Source organism: Protopterus annectens, chromosome 8.part0, assembly GCF_019279795.1.
Source record: "Protopterus annectens isolate FY-2018-M chromosome 8.part0, PAN1.0, whole genome shotgun sequence".
Classification (NCBI taxonomy): Eukaryota; Metazoa; Chordata; order Ceratodontiformes; family Protopteridae; genus Protopterus; species Protopterus annectens.
The window spans coordinates 1,931,711,356-1,931,728,787 of NC_056741.1; the positions used below are offsets into that span (position 1 = coordinate 1,931,711,356).

The 17,432-nt window shown below is 39.9% G+C and overlaps 1 protein-coding gene across 3 annotated transcripts in view; it reads left to right on the plus strand.

Annotated features, from left to right (window-relative positions):
* The window catches only part of LOC122809734, a gene marked incomplete at its 5' end in the record, with an annotated part of 455,767 nt that overhangs the window by 621 nt on the left and 437,714 nt on the right, over positions 1–17,432 (plus strand).

A 17,432-nucleotide genomic window follows, 5' to 3' on the forward strand; every position in this document is an offset into this window, starting at 1 on the left:
TTGAAATAATTATATTTCTTATGTGCTTTGAGCTGTTTTTTTTCCCTGCTTCTTTCTTTGCCACCAAGATGGATAGCATTTCCATCTTTATTACATTTCCATAATTTTAAAGCCTTTATCTCTGTACATTTTAACCATGTTATGCATTCCATGCACTCACTGTTGATGAGCTTCTAAACGTTTCCTGTTGTAACAGAAATCTACATTTTTTTTTCAGTTTGTAGGGTGGCAGAGAATGAAGTTTATTCTCCTTGAGGAGGTGGGTGGGCTTTGTCAAGAATTAAAACATCCCATCTCCCATGAATATTAGTTGTTCTGAGTCTTACAGTATATATATATTTTTTTACAGGTTGTAGCATATTGATATATTTTCCACCAAAAACTTACCACTGTCAAGCTTACGGTCATCGTTGTTGTAATATGTATTTTAATTTTTCGTACTGGAGCAACAAGTCGAGACATCCTGTTGTCCATCCTTGAGGTTGGTTCCATTGTAGCTGGCAGATGCATACCTACTTGAATCACAGAAACAGAACATTCAGCTTTGAAAAACATAGGCGTACAAATTTATTTTAACCATTTGAGTTTCTCCTCATTATCTAAAGTCCTTCAACTGCAGGGATAATATGTAAATTAACTGAGATGAACGTCCTTCTTTTCACCCAAAGAAACGTTTCTTGTGTGTGTTTGCACAATATAGTCGTGTCCTGTTTTGCATGCTTCATTGGGGGCGGAGCTAGGAAGACGTCATTTTGTTCTGTATGCTGAGTTGTATGCAGAAGTGTTTCAATAAACTGACCGAGATCTCTTATTGCATAGTCTGATAAGTACAGTGCTGAGGGCATCATAAAGGGCACCATCGTGGCAGTGGAGAAGATTCTTTTAATGAATCATTTTGTCCCTGCATTTCGTCATTCTGTGATGTCATTGCACTGTATGTATACCTCCAGTTGTTGACTGCTACATCACCTCTCCTTTGCTTCACTCTTATCCAAGTCCTTTGGCCTGTAGTTTAGCTGCTAGTATGATAACTATCACCCCCCCCCCCCCGCCAAGAGAAAGAGAGCCGTCTAATGTTGCTTGACACTACCAGTCTGCCAGTTCTGTAGCATCACTGTCACTTTTCAAAACTGAGTGACCACACATTGCAAATGGGATCTTTCCATCTGCATGAGCAACAAGCAGTTAATGATCCCCGACTAGGTCATCTGCTTTTTACTTTGACTTCTGTTTGTGACCCCTAGTCTTTGACAAGTCAGTTCTGCTCAGCTGGTACTAACCAGCTTGAGTTTCCTTCTCAGAGGAGAACAGTAACCGACTCTTTTGCATGCCTGTTAAAATCCTGCCCCTACATGTTGATCTTTGTTGAAGACATTTTTACCAGTAACTTTATTTACAAGGTTGCACTAATAATGACAAGTATTTCTTGGTTGTTTCTGTTATCCTGTAGGTTAATGGCTGTTTAAACATTTTTATTCCTGTCCTTTAATGATTGTTATTTCATGTTAATATTTTATTGATGTATCAGTTCCAGGTATCATCAGGGCCTTCAAGGTAATAATGAAAATCTCTCTTCTATTTTACTTCTGTTTTATTGTGGCTTGATTCACATCAAAGGAAAATGCCACACTGAAGTTTTTTCCATCTAAAGCTTCTTCAGACCTTTCTGAGCTGCATTAATTTTTAAATAGCTTCATAGTCTGTTTCATGTAAAGGAGACACATTAGACACACACACACACACACACACACACACACACACACACACACACACACACACACACACACACACACACACACACACACACACATCCAGTAAATTCCATGTGTTTTAGTTCTGGAAATAGATGTTAAATGCTTTATGGTAATAGGTGCAAGAGGAATATACTGCTGGAAGAGAATTCATATCCAGTAAATTCCATGTGTTTTAGTTCTGGAAATAGATGTTAAATGCTTTATGGTAATAGGTGCAAGAGGAATATACTGCTGGAAGAGAATTCTGGGGATCTGTTACCACAATTTCTTAATCCTTGTGCCATTACTCATTAAATGGCACATCAATCTTTTTGTGGTGAATGGCATATAGAGCTCTAGCCATTTATGTAAAACAGAAGGCAGGAGTAGCTCTGTTGAAAGACCCTAAAAGCTCTTCATCATGACATGTTTTCATATGAAATAAGCGTATTCTACATGTATATGACAGAACTTAACATAGCATAGAGCAGCAATGTAGCATAACATCATGCATAGAGTAGCAATGTAGCATAACATAATGTAGCAGAGCATAGGATAAAGTAACGGAGAACAGGAGTGCATGACACCAGTGAAACAGGCAGTACTGCCTTTCATATTGCTTAACTTTAGCTGCTAGCTGCCTAGCAGTTGCTCAGCTCTCTTAATTTATGCCAGATTTCCTACTTGCTGTAATTGAGACAGATAGTGACAGTTACCACGACACCTCAACCCCATGTAGAAAATGTGGGAAAAGAGGTTAATGATGAGGATGTGGAGGATAATCTTTCCTTTTGTTAAAATTAATTCTTGTCTCTGGGATTACAGTACCACAGCCAAAATAATTCCACAACTTTATAGTTCTTTCTGTAAATATTTCCCATTGTCTTTTTTAAAAAAGAAAAGAGCTGCTGGACATGCTCCACTTAAAGAAATCCCAATCCCTCAGAGCCACACGTTCCAGGGATCTAAACCTTGTCATCACAATAAACAAAACATGCTGGAGGGATAGGTTCCTGACCCAGAGACTCCCCAGACTCCGGAATAGACTGCCCATACATGTCAAGCAGAGTGCCTCTTTGGCCCTCTTCAAAAGGAACCTTGATTGGATGGGAGAAAGGAAATTCAACCCGGGGATCATGTCAGTCGCCCTGCTAGACAGGGGTCCAGGGAAGTAAATAGTGTGGAAAGAAATAGCCAGGGAATTGTTATGGCTAGGCTTGTATAGGCCCTAGGGCCAATAGCCTAGTACCACCTATGAACCTATAAGTTAGCCCACAATGTGCACACACTGTCATTTTCTTCTTTCTCATTTTTTATGAATTTTAATCTACCATTTTTGTACTTGATCTATTGATTTCTCCTATGAAATTTTTTTGTTATGTATCAGGATTGATCGAAATATTTTTGTCTTGTACATACAAAGAAAAGGTCCTGCATTCCTTTTGTACAGTTGGTCACCTTTGTCTAGCTTTTCTGCAGTAGAAACAACCTTTTAAAGTATATACAGTGTTCAGGACTGCACGCAATACTCTGAATAGTGTCTCTGCAGAAAAGCAAAGTCACTGCCCTTTTTAAGATGCAAACCACTAACACCATCCCCTTCATCTTTTTATAATAGGATACTGGCTTTACAGTCCATTGGCAGCATAAACCAGACTCTGAAACTATCTCTTTGTCTATATCTTTAGTTCTTTAAAATGTCTTTAATCCATGGTTCTCCCATCAAGAACGACAGAAAGTATTTTAGAATCATATTTTCTAATTTCCAACATGAATTGTGGATGTGCATGTGGCATATGCCCAATTTCTAATTCAGGGTAAATTCACGTATCTTAATTACAACCACTTCTCATTGGAACATTTCTCTATAACCAGCTGTATAAATTTTTTGTTTTAATTACCTTTTTGGAAAACTTTTAGAATGCTGACTGCCTTACCCCTTGACCGTATGATCCAACATTCTTACCAGCTCTCTGTGTTGCACTAAATTTAGTGCTTCTTTTACCAGGTAGCCTAACAGGACAGAAGTGTCCGTTTTCAGGGGCAACCCTGTGAACTCTGTCTGGTTTAAATCTCTTGCTCAGAGTCACCAAATGGAAGTGGAAGGAATCAAGCCCTGTACCTTTCAGAGCCTTAATCATGTGTGCTAATTGCAGAAATTGCCTTTGTAAAACTCCAAAGTACTACATTCACAGGATTAGCCTTATCTAGTTTTGTTGACCTAGCAGCAACATTAAAAACAGGTTAGAATCTGAATGCTGACTTCAGTCTGTCAAATTATTGAATTGAAGAAATGCTTTAAAATTTTCATTTTTTTTCTTCTTCCCAGAGGAGAATCTAAAATATCATTGATGCTAAATGCATAGGCATGTAATTTTGTAAGATGTTTGTTGTTATTTTTTTAATACAGTGACCATTCTTAAGATAAATCTTCTAAAAGTTCAAATATGGCATCCAGTGATCCCCTCTTTTTGGCTGGTATGCTTTATTTTACTCTTAAAGTTGCTGGTCACTTCTATGCCTTTTTGTCCAGTTCCCCTCATGCTGCTCTTGCAGGCTCCCACTTAGCTATGCCTTCTTCCTTTTTTTGTTACATGCTCACACTAAATTCGTCATCTTGCCCTTTTCTTCATTCACTCACTTTTGCACATTAGTTCCTTTCTCCCGTACTTATTTACTTATCTTCTTCTTCTTCTTTCGGCTTTTCCTGGTTAGGGGTCGCCACAGCAGAACTCCGGTCTGCTAATGATTGGCAGTAGTTTTTTTATGGGTGCCGAGGTGCCAGCTCGACACCCAACCTTCAACGAAGGCACGCCCATTCTACGCATGTCTTTCGAATGCCACTCGACCGCGGGGAGGACATGCAGACTTCACACAGAAGGCGCTCCAGCCGAGAATCGAACGGGAGAACCTCTTGCTGTGAGACAACAACGCTACCGCTGCACCACTGCGGCTTACATACCACATGTTTGTTTGTTGCATTTGTGTGTTGGGATAGTCTGACTGGGCAGAAGGCTACCCCTTTTCATTGGAGGCCCAGGAAGAAAAGCTCCAGAAAAAGTCATTCTTTGACATAAATTACACCGTAAAGAGAGATTTACAACTAATCAACGAATGTAAAAAAAAGTTGTGTCATTAATTAATAGCGACACCGTAAAGAGCTATAAAATGTATGTTGAAATGAACTTGGTAGGAGAAGAGAAGAGAAAAGAAGAAAAATGGAGGATTAGAATTGTGGGGTGAGAGAGAGAATGTTTTTGGACAGGTAGAATGAAGAAGAGGGAGTGGCTGAGGACAAGGAAGAGATTTTAGATCAGTAACTGAGGATATAGTGCTTGGAATAGGAGAAAGTAAGGGACAGGACATTTATCATCTAGGAGTTGTACATGTACAGGGACAGGTATCTTTTCAAGTATTCTCTTTTTTGTGCTTTAAAATATTTGGTGTTTTCTGTGTTTCTTAGAGTGAGAAGAAGGGATTTACAAATCTTGGCCAAGAAAGAGGAGTACAAAGAGTTACCAGCTGAGCTGTTAACTTTTGTAACAGCTAATAAGATCTTGGTAGTGGATCTCAGTTGTCTTCTTAGGTTATAAAGTTGGAGAATATTTTTCAAACTCTGGCATTTGTCTGGATAATAGATGAGTTTGTGAAGAGTGATTAGTTAGGAAAGTGTAAAGTAATGCATTAGCTCTAACCTGTGAAGTTAGTCAATGGTGTGTCCCGTGAAGAATGATGATTGGTGTGACTCTTGCCACTTTATTAGAACACTGTTATAAGAGTGAGAGTTGAGTGGATTGTAACTTAATCAAGATGGGAGCAGCGTAAAGTAGTGTAGGAATGAGAAGGGATTGAACTGTATGTTTTCTGGCATCATCTGTGAGGCATTGTTTGACTCTATAGAGGGCACCACTCTTTTGGTGGGTGTTTGTGACTGCTTGTTTTATATGTTGAACACATTTTAAGCTTTCATCAGTAGTGGCTCACATAAGCTTAGTTTGGCTAAGTAGTTCTATGTTAGTGTTATTAGAGGAAGTGATTTTGAAATCATATTTGTAGTTTTTTGAATGCTTTGGAATAAATAGGATGTTTTTTTTTATTTAAGGGTTACGGAGCAGTTATGTATTAGACAGCCAGGCCTCTATGGTGTAGAAAGACTTGTGGGTGAGTTGCTTTAATTTATCTATGCTTTTAGCAGAACAGGTAATTGTCAAGTTATCTGCATACCGTATGATAATGGCTAGTTTAGGTGTTAAGTGGAGGTTATTAATGAATATGTTGAACAAGAACAAGGAGAGTTGTACATGTAGTATGAAGAGGATTCAAAAAATTATAGCCAGCACATTGAGGGTAAGATGAACCAGTGTGATTTTTTTATTAAATAAATAAAAGCAAGACAAACCGGTTTCGGCTGCTAAACCAAGGCCTTCTTCAGTGTCAATGAAGTAGTCACCAATTCCACTATAAGTACTAATCACAATTAACAACAAGGCATCCCATAGGTTGATCATAATAAACCATTAAGTCCAGGTGGGAATAATCCCCCCAGTCTAACTATCCACTTCTTCTCTTTATTATCCAATATAGTATGCCAACCAATAGGGTTATTCCTCTTGCCTGAGATAATGTCTATAATAGTAAATCTGTAAATAGCAAATGAGTGTATTACAGAATGTTTATATAAGGCATTTGTAATCCTTTTATGTTTGATATCACTTAAGTGTTGGCTGACCCAAAATTTAAATGACTTAGAGGTTTGACCCACATAAAAAGCCCCACAGGAACACGTAGCAAGATATACTACCCAGTCTGAGGAGCAATTAGCAAAAAAATTGATGTCATAAACCCTGCTTGTATTCCGAGTACTAAAACTCTTGATTTTGTTAATTCTGTTGCAATGAACACAGTGACCGCATGGAAAACATCCACTAATGGCCTTATCTGTCAGTGTAAACTATGTCAAGCACCTAACCTTGTTCAATCTCTGTTTGTAATGATTTAAATGTGACCCCACTGTCTTGCCTCTTCTGAAACCAAAATGGCATCTGTTCTGAATGACCCGTCCCAGTTTGTGGTCTGACCGTAGTATGTTCCAGTTCTGATGAATGACCTGACAAAACATGTCAGTATTCCGATCATATGTAGTAATAAACATGGATTGAGAAGGGATGGATTTTATTTTATCCTGATATGTCATAAGATCAGACTTTTCCCTGCATGATACCTGATGACAAGCCATGGTGATAACCTCTGATTTATACCCCCTACGTTTAAATCTCTGGACCATATCCTGCCTAGAGTTCTCATACTGTTAGGCATCGGAACAAATCAATTTGAGTCTAATAAATTGTGACTTGGGAATGTTATGGGTGACATGTGGCAGATGAAAACTGCTGGCATATAACATGGGGTTGTATTGCGGGAACTTGCGAAAAACTTGGGCGTTCAATGTACCATCAACATTCTTAGTCACTAAAACATCTAAGAAAGTTATTTGATGTTGATCATGGTGGCAAGTAAATTGTAAACCCCATTTATTGTAGTTAACGTATTGAACAAATTCCTCAAGATGTTCCGCATCTCCCTTCCATATGAGCCAGCAGTCATCTAGATAACGACGCCAAATGTCAAGTTCAGATGTATAAATGTTATGTAGGGCATCATAAATCAATTGCTCCTCTACATACACCATGAATAAATCTGAGTATATAGGGGAAAATGAGGCCCCCATGGCAGTGCTACATGTTTGCCAGAAACGTTCCTCTTGATAGTAAAATATGTTCATAGTAAGAACTTTTTCTGTGAGCCCAATCAAAATAGTATTGAACCCAGGACGATAGACACACTTGTTACCTGAACACCCTCCCATGCTTGCTAACAGTATGATGTAATTTCAACATATATTGCATTTACTAGTGCAATGCTAACTCTGTTAACTGTTCAGCATTTTACACTGTGGCTACTGGTATTTAACAAATAGACTGCCTGAATCATCGTTGTAACCCTGTAGGTTGTGCCAGTACTAAACTACTAATTCCTCTACTATTATCTGGTATGTTTGTCCTCCCTCTTTTTTCCCACTGTTGAAAGCTAACACACAGCTACATACAGCCTAAAGGAAGTGAATGTAGCCCAGGAATGTTATTAGTGCATCGCAAGTGAGAATTAATGTTGTGCTGACTTACCTGGCATGTACCTTACCTCATAATAGTATAGTATATCCTTACCTCCCACATTCTCAATGCACATGCACCCACAGCTTCCCCAAGCCAATACTTTGCTCGTATTAATTTTTTAATGTTGCCTACCAATAACAAGACTTTGTTAAATTTCTGTTTGTCTCCTTTTTCATACAGCTCTAGCTCTACTTCACTCATGGTTGCCCCCCCCCAGTGAAGAATTTATGAAAATTATAAAAGCAAATCTAACGTAGCCATACAATGTGACTTAGCCTTCTCCAAATACCTACAAGCCATAATAAACATTGCCTGTTAACTGCTATGTAGTAGCGATATCAACCCCAACCCAGGTCCAATAACAAGTCCAGCAAATCACCAAAATCAGCCTAGAACCAATACTAGCCTACTTAAGAAAACATCCAGTATTCTAATAATAAATCATAACGTAAGATACAACCTTAACAAAAACACTGAGTTCCACACATTAAAAACAAAGAAATACTCCCGGTTATAAAACCAAGCACTCAAATGGAACAACAAATTACTAAGATAAGAGTGCAGAAAAAAAATCATGCTTGTTGAGAACTGTGTAGGAGTACAAATATTTAATATCCACTCGTATCAAAGAACCAAAACAGTAAGCGCTTTTGTCTTGTAAAATACAAGACTTCATCAGACAAATTAAAATAATTAATCAAACCACTTAAATATCCAGTTTAAAATACATCCTCTAAAAATTATCCAATCAAATACAGAGACATGACCAAACCCTCCATGTTAACCAGTCCTAAAAATTAAAGAAACCAAGCTCCCATTTCTAAACAGTTACCAGCATACATAGTATAAAGCATATCTAAAAGAACCATCAAAAACCCAATTGCTGTAAAATGCAGCTTGGTACAGCATAAGTTATTTAACATATATTGCTATAAGTTTAAGGACAGGTAGGTGCAAGCGTGTGTGGGTGTGCCTATTTTGAAGGTTGGGCACTGGGCTAGCAACTCAACACCGTAAAAATTCACTGTCAACCATTAGCGGACCGGAGTTCTGCTGTGGCGACCCTAACTGGGAAAAGCCAGAAGACAGTTTACAATCACCTCTTTAGAGCTTTTAATTTTAGAACACTTGTTATAGAACAATGTTCGTTCAAACCCAGATAGTCTGTCACATTCAGTATTAATTGCCAAAAGAATTCCTTTTTTTCTAATAATATTGCCCAAGGAGCTCCCCTTATACTACAATCAATCTTTTCTATCACATTAAATTTAAAACAATGGTCTACATGAGTTAAAATATGCTTCGCTAGGGCATTTGTGGTTTTTTGTTTCTTTATCTCTTACATATGCTCGTACATATGTTCTTTTAACATGCATTTCATTTTTCCAATATAAAATACGGAGCATTGTTGACATATTGCAGCATATACAACCCTTTTAGATAAACGGTTAAACCTGTCCCTCAAGACAATATTGTAATCACAGATGGTCAAACTATTACGTTTGAACTTATTTACAAAAACCACAGCGATCACATTTGTGCATTCCCCCATTCAAAATATTATTATTTTTTTTTTATATACATAACTGGCCATTCTAATATAGTTTTTAACGTAGTGCCTTTTTTATAAACAATCTTAGGTTTAATATCCATTTTATCCCTTAATTCCAGGTCACTTTTTATTATTTCCCAGTTTTTAAATATCACTTGATGTTATGTTGTCACGATCTCGCCTTCCTTCTCGATGGTTGGGTTAGATTGTTTTTTCTAATTATTTCTCATAAAATCTTGTTATTTGATAGCATAGTTGTTTCTGTAGGTCAGTAGAATCTGGTGTTTGTCTATCCCACTATCTACTGCCCTCTTTGTTGCTGTTTGTTGTTGAGGCTATCATTTCTTTATCGCTCAGGCCTACCCCTTCTCTTCTTTCTAACTTGTGGATCCATTTAAGTTTGAGGATTCGTTCTTCACTTTCCGCCCATTTTAGTCAGAGGGCTTTACCTTATTTCCCTTCTGTACCTAAGGAGCTAGCCGTTTAAGTTAGAGGCATCTCCTCAGTTGGAGGAGTTGTTGTTTGACTTAGAGACTCTCCTCCTTCCGCTTCTTTCCCTTTTCAAAAAAAAAAATTTTTGCTGTCTGTTTTTTGGTTGAGTGTTTCTTTCCATTCTATTACCAGGTTATAGTATCTTGTTGTTGTTTTGTATTTTTGTGGTAAATATGTCTAAGGAAGCTTCAAAAGAATCCAAGCCTTCTGGATTCAGGAAATGTGATTCCAGCACTCAAAATATGTCTCTAACTGATGGTCATACCAGCTGCGTTTACTGTTTGGGAGTTATTCACCTGCAGGATTCTTGTTCTATTTGTTATGGTTTAAGCTCTAGAGTCCTGCAGGAGTGCAAGAACAAGCTAATCTTGAGAGGTTTATTGAAAGGGCCTTTTGAGGCATCAAAGGAAGGGAATCAGGCAGGAAAATCTGACAAATCCTCCAAAGTGGCATCTTCTTCGGCTCTGGCCTTGGAACCGTCGAAGGGCAAAGACAAACTGTCAAGTTCATCGGATCCAGTAGCTTTATTTCCTTTGGTTCCATCAGTATCTTCAGAACCATCTAGGAGCCAAAAAAGATCCAGATCTCCCTGCTTGGAACCGGTGCGTTCTGTACCACAGTCCCCACTTCTCCAGTCTGTGGTGGGCAGTCACCAGTCATCCACCCATTCCTCTCGATCATCCAGGAGCCTTTCAGATGACGTTGTGGATAGGGTGGTAAAGAGGCTACTCAGGACATCAGCCTTGGCTAAAATTTTATCGAGCCCAGCCCATATGGAATTGGAGCCGACTGCCCAACCTACTTTGTCTTTGATTCCTCCTTCAACTCACCTGAGTTCAGAGCCAGAGTGCATGGAGGTCATTGTGGTGGAACCGTTGGATCTGAAAACCCCCAGGTCTCTCAGGTCCAATATCTGCTCTGATCTTGATACCACCTTCTCTCGGGGGATCTGGGGGCCAACACTCCCTCGTCGGCTCCGGGGGGAGAGAGCGAGATCAGACCCTTGTTGGATCCTACTCTCCCACTCGGAGCTTTGGCACAGGTGAGTTTGGTGCCTACATTGGCCTCGGAGCCATCACCCTCAGTTCGGAGGAGACACTCTGTCAGGCCGGGATTGTTGTGCCTTTGAGGTGATGAGGAGTGTGCTGTCCTCTCAGACTGCTCCATCCTCCGCTCCAATTGCTCCTTCCGGGCCAGTGTCCACCTCTGAACCACCCCTCCTCCCCAGGTGTAGGGAACCAATCCCCCAGGATGCCCCTTCGGATGACCCCCCCTCCCCTTCCAAAACCTCTCCAGAGCACTCCTCAGAGGAGGTCTCTCGGAAGAAGACTTGCAAGAGGAAGCATTTAGACTCCCTCAAGTCCCTGACATCAGACACGGACTTGGAGGACTCGGAAGGGTCCCCATAGTCCCCCACTGAGGATGTCTCATTTTCAGAAATCTTGGAACTCCTCAAGCAGAGTGGTGGCTGGAAATCCCTTTCCCCTTCTGAAGACAAGTCCGTGTATCTGGATGCATTCGGTTCCTGACCCTCCACTTCTTGGGTGTCTCTGCCCTTTGACCCCTACTAGGTGTAGTGAGTCAAAAGGAGTAGAGCACTCCAGAATCAATGCAACCAGTTCTGTGGAGGTCCAGTAAGTGTATCACTGCACCAGACATCAAACCTTTCCTGACTAAGGGCGTGCCAGTTGATGCTCTGGTGGTTACGGCAGCCAGAAAGAAGGAATTAACAGAAACTTCTTCTGTCCATCTGCTGATCAAGGAGTCCCTTATGATGGACAGAAACGGAAGCGTGTCTTTTCTTCAGTAGCCTTTACCTTTAGGTCACTGAATTATTTGTCCCATTTTACTCTTCTCCAGAGGGATCTGCTGAAAGAGCTAGGAGATACCATACAGGATCCTACAGCTGCAGGAGCTGCAGACAGAACTGCTTCTCAGCTTGCGACCTTATCTTCTGTAATTAACTCTTCCATACAGCTTATCTCCTATGCAGCTGATGGAGCGAGCAGGGCAGCAGGCTCAGGAGACACCTTATGGAGACATTCCTTGGTGCGCTTTTGTCAGTTCGAGAAGCCCTTCAAGTCCTCCTTTACCAATGCCCCATTTGATGGCTCATCATTGTTCGGGCCCACGGTAAAAGAGACTCTTACCAGGTGTGAGCAAGACTGCAAAACTGACTCTGCCGTGGCAGTACTTTTTTCCGCGCCTACTAGACCTTATCCCAAAGGTCAGAAAGGCTGGAAAATGTAGTTCCAGAAATCCCAGAGAGCTACTCCTGATGCATGTGGTGACTTTCCCACAGGGGTAGAGGGGGGAACAATAATGGGAGATGCCGCCCTCGTGGCAGAGGGGTTCTGCAGAGTCAGAGCGACAGAGATACATTCTCGAGTAGGCCCTTCCAGTGCTCCTTAAAGGAGGCCCGCCTGTCCACCTTTGGAGCCAGTCAGGGGCAGATTGTCACAGTACCCAGAAGCCTGTCAAAGTATCACAAAAAACACATGGGTACAGTTGGTAATATCCAAGGGATACAGTGTTCCTTTCTCCATGCCACCTCTTCCCAGAAAACAAAATCCATGTGCCACCCAATTTAAGGGAACAAACAACCCTAGAAAGTCAAAGGTTGCTAGAAAAACAAGCCATCAAAGAAGTCCCCGCAGACCAAATCGGATCCAGAACTTACTCAAGGTTCTTTTTAGTTACAAAGAAGACAGGGGACTGGAGGCCCATTTTGGATCTCAGCAGACTCAACAAGTTTGTCAAGAAGACAAAGTTCCGGATGGTGATACTGTAGTCCATACTTCCCATTTTTGGAAAGGACAATTGGATGTGCTCCATCCATCTCCAGGATGCATACCACCATATCAAGAAGGACAGGTGCTCCAGGAGATATCTACGTTTCCGGCTGGGAGCCAGTCACTACTAGTTCAGAGCTCTGTCCTTTGGTCTCACCACAGCCCCAGGGTGTTCACCAAATGCATGGCAGTAGTCATGGCTCATCTGAGGCATCTAGGATTCCGGGTGTTTCCATACTTAGACGACTGTCTCCTTACCACCACCACCGAGCATCGACTAACTGAGGCAAGGGACACCACAATTCGCCTCTAGATATAGCTAGGCATCACTATAAACTACGAAAAGTCTGCCTTGTTGCCCTGTCAGTATATTACATTTATTGGGGCAGATTTGGATACAAAAGACATGATAGCAAAATTGCCTCAGAAGAGGGCATCTACCATTCAACATCAGATTTCAGTCTTAATCGAGAAGAAAAAGATTCAGGCAAGAATGGGCACAATGTTTGGTAGCAATAACACTAGTTCCCTTGGCACGCTTCCACATGAGGATATTACAGTGGCTCCTGTTTGCTCAATGATCCATGCAAGACCTGTCCATGTCACACGAAATTCTCATCACGGAGACCTGCAAGAAGGACCTAAAATGGTGGCTTCAGTCTACGCACGCTTCCCAGATAGGGTGTGGGGGGGCATTATCTGGAGCAGACTGTTCAAGGAATTTGGCAACAACACGAGTACCACTTGCACATCAACGTCCTAGAGATGAGAATGGTGCTCTTGGCATTGCAAGCACTACAGGACTCTGTACCTATGGGGGCAATCGCAATTCAAATGGACAGCATGTCAGTAGTGTGGTACAGCAAGCAAGGTGGAACCAGATCTTGCCCCTTGTGTCGAGACGCTCTAAGAGTATGGCAGTGGGCAATGTCTTCCCAACACTTTCTGATTGCGATGCACATTCTGGGGAAATCCACCATGATAGCAGACAAGCTGATCAGAGCTATCCTTATGCCTCACTAGTGGTCCCTGAAGCAGGATATTGCGAACCCAATTTTTCACAAGTGGGGCCAGCCTTGCTGTGACCTTTTTGCCACCTCCATCAATACCAAATGCAGCAACTATTTTGCCCTAGTCCCCCCACTGGGACAGTCACCCAGAGATGCACTTGTTGATGATTGTTCCCCGGGACTCCTTTATACTTTTCTCCCCATTTCCTCTAATACCCAAGGTTCTTCAGAAGCAACATCGTTGGGTTGCAAACTGATACTCATTGCCCCTTACTGACCTCATCAGATATGGTTCCCCTTTTTATGGCAGAAACTACAAAAAACTCTGCGACTATGGCAGCTGCAAGGTCTCAAAATAAGAAAGGCATTCCAAAAAAGAATAGAGAGACCAGCATACAATGGCACCAGAAAATACTTTAATAAAAGTATTCTTAAAAAACAAACTGGTTTCGGCTGAATGAATACAAAGCCTTCATCAGTGTGAAAAAGTAACCAATTAAGAAATACTTAAATACAAAAAGAAAAAGACTTGATCAAATAAAGATGCTCATTAAGTCCTGGTTTAAAGAGACCTCCTAATTTAGCAATCCATTTTTTCTCCATAGTGTTTAACAAATCGTGCCAACCCAATTTGTTATTCCTGGGTCTCATAATTTTATCAATAATAGTAAAATTAAAATATGCATTTTTATGTGACAGGGTATGCTTATAAAGGGCATTGGTTTCTTTGTGGTGTTGTATCTCACTAAGATGTTCATATATCCTAAATTTCAAAGATCTGGAAGTTTGACCTATGTAGATAGCTGAGCAGTTACAATTAGCTAAGTAAATCACCCAGTCGGAAGTGCAATTAGCAAAAAATCTGATGTCATAGACTTGAGGGGTGTTTTGACTGCTAAAACTTCTGGTTTTCAATAGCCTGGAACAATGGACACAATAGCCACAAGGATGGCAACCAATTAGGGGCTCACATGACAAAGTAGTTTGAGTTGATTTAATATTGGGAGATTGCCCATGTTTGAAATGGTTAAAAAATGCAGCAAGATTTTTGCCTTTATGAAATGAGAAAAGACATCTGTCACCCAACAATTCACTCAGTCTAGTATCACATGTCAAAATATTTCAATGTTGTTGAACAATATTCATTAATGCCTTAGTATTGCGTCCATAGATGGTGATTAGTCTAGGTGGCGCACCCCCTCTGTCACCCTTTTCTTTATAAAGAAGGTTATGTCACTCCATATTATCAACCACGTGTTTTGTATGTATAACTTGACCCATTTTGTAACCTCTGTCCCTGAATCTAAGTACCAAATCATCTCTAAAATGTTTATAGGTGTTATTATCAGAGCAAATGTGTTTCATTCTCATGAGTTGAGATTTAGGGATATTCTTACAAATATGAGGAGGATGACAGCTGGTGGCATGGAGAAGCGAATTATTTTCGGGGAATTTCCGGTAAACTTCAGTGGTCAATGTATGGTCAGGTGCACGAGAAACCAAAACTCCAAAAAAATTATTTTGTTTTTGTCATAGTTGACCATAAATTCAATTCCCCATTTGTTCTCATTTAAATATGTAATAAATTCCAAAAGGTTTTCCGTATCCAATCTCCACACCAACCAGCAATCATCCAAATATCGTCTACAGATATCCATTTATTCTATGTATAAGTTATGGGAGTTATCATAAATAATGTGTTGTTCAATATAAGCCATAAATAAATCGGCATATATTGGTACAAAAGATGCTCCCATAGCAGTACCTTTTATTTGTAAGAAACACTTGTCCTGATAAAAAAAGATGTTCTTTGTGAGCACATGTTTCTGGTGCCATTGTATGATGGACTCTCTCTTCCTTTTTTGGAATCCCCTTTCTATGGCCCCACCTCTAGGAGGAGCCTTGGATCCTGGACCCATTTCCAGATCTTCTGGTGGCATCAGTTGGGTACGCTTCATCCTCCCATACAGACCCTCAAGTTGACAGCTTGGTTCCTCCACTTTCTGTCTTAGCCAGGCTTCCTGACATCTCCCCAACAGTACAACATATTTTAATTTCCTCTCACAAATCCTCAACGAGAAAACTTTATAGTAGCAAATGGAAGCAGTTCTCTTGTTGGGCAGCCAGATATAGCACTGACCCTTTTATTGCACCTGTTTCAAAGATCCTCAAATTTCTTGCTGAAACCTATAACCAAGCAGCAGCAGCAGCAACTATCCGAGTTCAGCTGGCTGCCATTTCCAACTTTCATGTGGGAGAAATGGGCTCAAATGTTATGTCCCACAGGTTATGCAAAGCTTTCCTAAAAGGTACTATCCTCTTAAGACCCCCAATAAGAGAACCACCTCCTACTTGGAATCTAAGTTTAGTCCTAGCTGCCTTGAGTCTTCCTCCTTTCGAATCGGCTAGTACTTGTGCCCTGAAATTCTTGACTTGGAAAACTATTTTCTTGACTGCCATTACCTCAGCTAGTAGGGTATCAGAATTACAAGCGTTATCCATTCACCCTTCCCCCTTACTTAATTTTTCACAAAGATAAGGATTCTCTCAGAACCAACCCCTCTTTCCTACCAAAGGTTTGCTCAGAGTTCAATCTGAATCAATCAGTAGAACTACCTGTATTCTTCCCTAATCATGGCAACAAGGCAGAATATAAACTTCACCAACTAGATGTTCACAGACAGTTACGTTTTTACTTGCACAGGACAGAAGAATTCAGAAAATCTGACCAATTGTCTGTATCCTTTGCAGAAAACAGAAAGGGAACTTCAATCTCAAAGGTAACTTTATCAAAATGCATTTCAGACACCATTACTTAACATCTATAATTCACCGAACAAGCATCTGCCAGGACAAATTCGAGGACACTCAACTAGGGCCTTGTCTACTTCTACTGCCTTTCAGGCCAGATGGCCTTTAGACTCAATTTGTGTGGCAGCTACGTGGGTTAATCTCCATACTTTCATCACTCATTACAAAGTAGATGTGGCCTCCTGGAACAGGGCTTCCTTTGGTTCCACAGTCTTGAAGAGTCTATTCCATTGAGCCACCCAAGAAGAAGGTGCTGGGGACGCGGTCCCAACCAGCAAGAAGGAAGGCGAGATAGAGACAACATAACATAAAGAGGTTATTCTCACCATAACATTCCATGTTTGTTGTCCTTGATCTCGCCTTCCTTCTTGCATCCCACCCTCCTTCCCCCTCTTGGAAGATAGAGAGGAATTATCCATCATTTGGCTATATAGGCTGTGATTCCCTTCCTGCCTTGTGAGTTGGATAGACGTAGAGTTCTTCTACTGCTATCTTTGTGGGATTAATATATATATATATATATATATATATATATATATATATATATATATATATATATATATATATATATATATATATATATATATATATATATATACATTATATATATATATATATATATATATATATATATATATATATATATATATATATATATATATATACATATATATAGATATATATATATATATATATATACATACATATATATATATATATATATATATATATATATATATATATATATATATATATATCCATATATATATATATATATATATATATACACACACACACACACACACACACACACATACATACATATATATATATATATATATATATATATATATATATATATATATATC